This window comes from Candoia aspera, chromosome 5, assembly GCF_035149785.1.
Source record: "Candoia aspera isolate rCanAsp1 chromosome 5, rCanAsp1.hap2, whole genome shotgun sequence".
Taxonomy (NCBI): domain Eukaryota; kingdom Metazoa; phylum Chordata; class Lepidosauria; order Squamata; family Boidae; genus Candoia; species Candoia aspera.
In genome coordinates, this window is record NC_086157.1 from 55,532,036 (window position 1) to 55,539,474 (window position 7,439).

A 7,439-nucleotide genomic window follows, 5' to 3' on the forward strand; every position below is an offset into this window, starting at 1 on the left:
GTGAACACACTTGAGGTATATAAAGTTATGCATGACATGGAGTTTTTCTTTCTCTTCCAAAAAACTAGGATTACTGGCTCATCTTATGAAGCTGATTTAAAACAAAAGGAATTATTTCTTCACTGTGTGCATAATTAATCTGGGGAATTCATTACAAGGTGCGCTGATGGCTACTAACTTTCAAAACAGGATTGAATACATTCATGGAGGGCAGCTTGTTATTTTTGAGCTGGCGGTAACATGCTTCCAAGTGCCAGTTGCAGAGGAACAGCAGGAGAGGGGTATGTCTGGGAGCCTCTTCCTTGTGAGCTCCCCATACGCAAGGTTGCCCACTGTGAGAAACAAAACAATGGACTAAAGCGTCCATTCATGAGTTTAAGTTTAAGTGTCCAGGCATGTATTTAAGCACGAAAATGTTACTTTCCACTTCTGAAATTTTTCAGTGTCACTATTATTTTAACTTGCTAGATACTCTCCACCTGGTCACGTAAGAAATTCTTATCTGGAACATACATCATAAATTTGCAGCCTTTCCTCACCTGCATCAAACTGTAGCACAAACTTGCCCTAGCAATCTCTTTTTTGTGCATATTTTCATGGCATTGTGCTCAAGTGGTCCTCAACCACCTTGTCGTGGTGCTGGAGCTTGAGCACCTCAATGATGCCATGAGCTAAACCGTGAAGGGCCACCCAAGACGGGAAGGTCATGACAGAGAGGTCAGACTAAATGCGATCCCTGGGGAAGGCAATGGCAACCCACCCCAGTATTCTTGCCGTGAAAACTAAATGGATCAGTACAACCAGAGATATGTCGGTATACCATCAGAAGATGAGACCCCCAGGTCGGAAGATGGTCAAAATGCTACTGGGGAGGAACAGAGGATGAGCTCAACTAGCCCCAGTCGTGATGACGCAGCTAGCTCAAAGCCGAAAGGACGGTTAGCGGCCGACGGTGCTGGTGGTGAACGGCGAATCCGATGTTCTAAGGATCAACACACCATTGGAACCTGGAATGTAAGATCTATGAGCCAGGGCAAATTGGATGTAGTTATTGGTGAGATGTCAAGATTAAAGATAGACATTCTGGGCGTCAGTGAACTGAAATGGACTGGAATGGGCCACTTCACATCAAATGACCACCAGATCTACTACTGTGGACAAGAGGACCACAGAAGAAATGGAGTAGCCTTCATAATTAATAGTCAAGTGGCTAAAGCAGTGCTTGGATACAACCCCAAAAACGACAGAATGATCTCAATTCGAATTCAGGGCAAGCCATCTAACATCACAGTGATCCAAATATACGCCCCAACCACAAATGCTGAAGAAGCTGAAGTAGAGCAGTTCTATGAGGATCTGCAGCACCTACTGGACAACACGCCTAAAAGAGATGTTATTTTCATCACAGGAGACTGGAATGCTAAGGTGGGCAGTCAAATGACACCTCGAATTACAGGTAAGTATGGCCTGGGAGAACAAAACGAAGCAGGACATAGGCTGATAGAATTTTGCCAAGACAATTCACTCTGCATAACAAACACTCTCTTCCAACAACCTAAGAGACGGCTTTACACATGGACTTCACCAGATGGACAACACCGAAATCAGATTGATTACATCCTTTGCAGCCAAAGGTGGCGGACATCTGTACAGTCGGTAAAAACTAGGCCTGGAGCTGACTGTAGTTCAGACCATGAACTTCTTCTTGCACAATTTAGGATCAGACTAAAGAGATTAGGGAAGACCCACAGATCAGCTAGATATGAGCTCACGAATATTCCTCAGGAATATGCAGTGGAGGTGAAGAATAGATTTAAGGGACTGGACTTCGTAGATAGGGTCCCGGAAGAACTCTGGACAGAAGTTGGCAGCATTGTTCAGGAGGCGGCAACAAAATACATCCCAAAGAAAGAGAAAACCAAGAAGGCAAAATGGCTGTCTGCTGAGACACTAGAAGTAGCCCAAGAAAGAAGGAAAGCAAAAGGCAACAGCGATAGGGGGAGATATGCCCAATTAAATGCAAAATTCCAGAGGTTAGCCAGAAGAGATAAGGAATTATTTTTAAACAAGCAATGCGCGGAAGTGGAAGAAGACAATAGAATAGGAAGGACAAGAGACCTCTTCCAGAAAATTAGAAACATTGGAGGTAAATTCCAGGCAAAAATGGGTATGATCAAAAACAAAGATGGCAAGGACCTAACAGAAGAAGAAGAGATCAAGAAAAGGTGGCAAGAATATACAGAAGACCTGTATAGGAAGGATAACAATATCGGGGATAGCTTTGACGGTGTGGTCAGTGAGCTAGAGCCAGACATCCTGAAGAGTGAGGTTGAGTGGGCCTTAAGAAGCATTGCTAATAACAAGGCAGCAGGAGAAGACGGCATCCCAGCTGAACTGTTCAAAATCTTGCAAGATGATGCTGTCAAGGTAATGCATGCTATATGCCAGCAAATTTGGAAAACACAAGAATGGCCATCAGATTGGAAAAAATCAACTTATATCCCCATACCAAAAAAGGGGAACACTAAAGAATGTTCAAACTATCGAACAGTGGCACTCATTTCACATGCCAGTAAGGTAATGCTCAAGATCCTGCAAGGTAGACTTCAGCAGTTCATGGAGAGAGAATTGCCAGATGTACAGGCTGGGTTTAGAAAAGGCAGAGGAACTAGAGACCAAATTGCCAATATCCGCTGGATAATGGAAAAAGCCAGGGAGTTTCAGAAAAACATCTATTTCTGTTTTATTGACTATTCTAAAGCCTTTGACTGTGTGGACCATAACAATTGTGGCAAGTTCTTAGTGGTATGGGGATACCAAGTCATCTTGTCTGCCTCCTGAAGAATCTGTATAACGACCAAGTAGCAACAGTAAGAACAGACCACGGAACAACGGACTGGTTTAAGATTGGGAAAGGAGTACGGCAGGGCTGTATACTCTCACCCTACCTATTCAACTTGTATGCAGAACACATCATGCGACATGCTGGGCTTGAGGAATCCAAGGCTGGAGTTAAAATCTCTGGAAGAAACATTAACAATCTCAGATATGCAGATGATACCACTTTGATGGCTGAAAGTGAAGAGGAACTGAGGAGCCTTATGATGAAGGTGAAAGAAGAAAGTGCAAAAGCTGGCTTGCAGCTAAACCTCAAAAAAACCAAGATTATGGAAACTAGCTTGATTGATAACTGGCAAATAGAGGGAGAAAATGTAGAAGCAGTGAAAGACTTTGTATTCCTAGGTGCAAAGATTACTGCAGATGCTGACTGCAGTCAGGAAATCAGAAGACGCTTACTCCTTGGGAGAAGAGCAATGACAAATCTCGATAAAATAGTTAAGAGCAGAGACATCACACTGACAACAAAGGCCCGCATAGTTAAAGCAATGGTGTTCCCTATAGTAACATATGGCTGCGAGAGCTGGACCATAAGGAAGGCTGAGCGAAGGAAGATCGATGCTTTTGAACTGTGGTGTTGGAGGAAAATTCTGAGAGTGCCTTGGACTGCAAGAAGATCAAACCAGTCCATCCTCCAGGAAATAAAGCCAGACTGCTCACTTGAGGGAATGATATTAAAGGCAAAACTGAAATACTTTGGCCACATAATGAGAAGACAGGACACCCTGGAGAAGATGCTGATGCTAGGGAGAGTGGAAGGCAAAAGGAAGAGGGGCCGACCAAGGGCAAGATGGATGGATGATATTCTAGAGGTGACGGACTCGTCCCTGGGGGAGCTGGGGATGTTGACAACCGACAGGAAGCTCTGGCGTGGGCTGGTCCATGAAGTCACGAAGAGTCGGAAGCGACTAAACGAATAAACAACAAATGCCCTTAGTCATCCTTAGTTGTTCCTGCATTAAAGCAGAATTTTTCCTCCTTATCCCAACATAACAATCATCATGGATAGAATCTAACAAGTCTCACTAATCATTCTGTTGCTTAGGTAGTCAGTTAATTCCTAGGGGTTTGGATCAACTCAGTTTTTATTGGCTATTAAATCCCTCCACTCCAGTCCCTAGAACTGTCATCCAGGGTCATTTTGGTTTGAGTAAAAAGACAGTCCAGTTCCTTCATATTGAGTTCTCCCTTTGTACCTGCCAGGTTTCTAAGATTATCCCCAATCTGAGGACCTATATCAGTCCAAATAACAGCTGACAATCAATGGTATGGGAGAGGTGCTACACAGTGAAGTGTGGAGAAAGATCTAGCTGTCTCTCCACCACTTCACAGTGCAACCTCCAGACATCTGGCAGCTGATGTTCAGTTTGATTTTAAACATGGGTTAATGCTCTTCTGAAATAACACTAAACTGTTGTTTACCTCTTTTTGAACATGGATTTAGTGCTCTTCTGGAATAATGCAAAATCCATGTCCAAAAGAAGCCTGGCTGTCAGCTGACAGGTTCCTTTTGAACGCACCTGAACACAACCAGGTGAATTCTGATAGATGGCTAAACCTGTCAATATAGTCAGTTGTCAAAAATCATCTCCTGTCCAACCCCATCCATATCCATTAAGGGGAGTGACTGGAAGATGTTCTTCATAGCTGGTGACTGATCAACTGGAGTAAAGGGAAACAAATCCAGGATAATTCTCCAATTCCTGTCCTTAACATGCTCTGTACATTGTAAATAAGCCAAGCACCATGCCTCTGACAGGACAGGGATCACCAGTGGGGTTAGCGAATTCTATCCCAGAGTAGTTTTCAGCCTGGTGAAAGAACTAGTGGATAGCAGTGAGGACTTCCCTTAAACTGACCAGCAGTGCATCAAGGAAGGTTCATAGTATAGTGATAGCGTTGAAAATTTAGCTTGCAAATTTTGATTGTGCAAAAAAATCAGTTTCAGTTCTTCTATCTTTAGGGAAAGTCTACTGCCTGAAACCTTGGAGCCATTGCCAGTTCTTGTTGAGTCTGAAGTATACTCTAGATAAACTCAGGGTGCCTCCACATAAGGATTCTGTGCCAACTTGAAAACAGATCTGGACCACAGTGTTGGCTGTGTTCCAAGTGAGCTAATTTATTTCCATCTCAGTGGCAATACATTTAAAATCAGAGCAGGGATAATTTTATATTTTGCAAAACTTTGAACTACTAAGCTTGTAGGCAATCCAGTTTCCCATTGGCCAGAATTCATGCTTCACTACATCTCTTACTTCCTGAACTCAAGGCAAAGTTGAAATATTATTTATATTCAATTTTGGAATATTTTCCCTACAGAGATTAGGATGTCCTCGACCCTGTTGGCCTTTTGTAAGGCCGTGAAGACCTGGTTATGTGCCCAGGTCTGGGGCCCTGAACGTGTGAATGGTCCTGTTTCTTGGTTATATTAACATCTATGCACTGCTTACTTGGTGGCCATGTATATTTATTTTGTAATTTAATTGTTTTTAATTGAAATTGTTTTGTTTTATAGTTTTTATTGTTGTAAGCCGCTCTGAGTCACTTGCTGAAAAGGGCGACTATAGAAATCGAATAAATAAATAAAGTTATTCTCTCTCTCTTCTCCACATTTCAGTTTAGAACAATCCCTAGGGAACTTCCTTTTAAGATAATTCTTTGAAAAACAACCCAAGCAACATCCTGGAGCTTTGTAGCCAGCTAATCCCTTGGAACAGAGAACATGTTTGTCAATTTCACCCGTTTGTTTCACCTGGATTACTGCATACCCTAGAAAAGCTATAAGGATCTATAAACAGTAAAAGAAGCACATCAATGTGAGTACTGCTCTACCACTTCTGAGGCTGCAACAAAAATCATCCATGATTAGGGCCATTGTGAAAGACATCTTGCAAAATACTGGTATTTTCACAGTGTCTAATGGCTTTTAAATTAAATAGAAACAGAAGGGATGGTGGTTTTGCAATTGAACAGATTTCCCTCATAGCAATCACTCAGATGTCTGCTAGGCAAATGCACACAAAATGTACGGGGGGCGGGGAAGGGGGGTATTACAGTTGGCTTCAGTTTAAACCTCCCTTGACCGGAGTGGAGAATAAAATAGTGATGCTCCTCAGTAAGATGGACTAATAAACAAACTTGGTATAATGTACTTTCTCATGTTCTTAAATTATATACCATTTAGAAAATGAGACAGGAAACCTTAGCAGTATTAAAAAGTGGGACATTTTAATTAAAACATTCCCATGGCACTAACAATTTTTGAGACAAAAATATGGAATCCATGAAAAATACAGAAAGACTATAGAGGTGGCAACAATAAACCATGGTATGCTGTAAAGTGACATACTATATTATCTGAAGCACCAGCCATCTACTCTCTTCATTTTCTCAAAACATTGTTGGCTCTACATGGGGCTTTGGGGCTTCTTGAAAATACCTTTATGCCCCATCACTTTTTTCTTTTATAGATGGCTTGTTTCTACTGATGTTAAGACTCTTGAATCAAAAGACCTGAAATTTGAAGGTGTTCCCAATGAGAACAGCATATCTACTTTCTACTCAGATGTAATCCCCATTATTTTGAAAGGAACTTTTTATCTTTGTGCTCTACCTTTCCTCCTAGCAGCTTTAAGCAGCATACATCTCCTTCCTTTCACACAATAAAATAAGCTAGGCTGCAAAAACTAACTGGCCAACATGTCCAGCAAACTTTATGGCAATGTGTAGATTTGAATTTAGGCCTAATCTAATTTAATAGGATTAATTCTGAATGAAATTGTGAAGGATTATAGAATTGCTTTGTTCATGCAACCAGGTCGGTTCCAAACTTGGCAACTTTCATTCACACATGCTAATCTTGACTAGTGTAAACCTTGGTTATTTTGTTTGCTAGGTGAGCCCAGCCCATTTGGCTAGGTTATGGTTCACTGCATTGTGCAAGCTCAGAAAATGGGCAGAGTAACCAGGTTAAGTATTCTAGAGGTGATGGACTCGTCCCTGGGGGAGCTGGGGATGTTGACGACCGACGGGAAGCTGTGGCGTGGGCTGGTCCATGAAGTTATGAAGAGTAGGAAGCGACTGAATGAATAAACAACAAAAAACCAGGTTAAAATGTTGCTGGAGTGCAACCAATGGCATTTTGATGATATTCCTCTACTGAAATAATACTTGACAGAACTGCAGGTCCACATGTCTACATGTCCAGCCCATCATCCGTTAGACTCCCTGAAAGTACTAACTGTTGTTCACAAAACTCCTCCATTCCTGGGGAATAAGCCTGAGACCAATGGTTTCTCCTATTATGTATGACTGGTTTCCCCATCAGTGTGCACATCATGGCCTCTTCCAACATGCACCACATCTGGCAAAAGTGAGGTATGAGGCCAACCTGCTCAGCCCTGTGATTCTCTCTCCTCACTTACCCACAGACATAATTTCTCCGCAAATATGGCAAAGGCTAGTTAAGAAATCCTCCTTCAAATGCGTTATCACTGCCTGTAAAATATCAACTGCCCTTTCCATCACTCGACCTTCTAAGA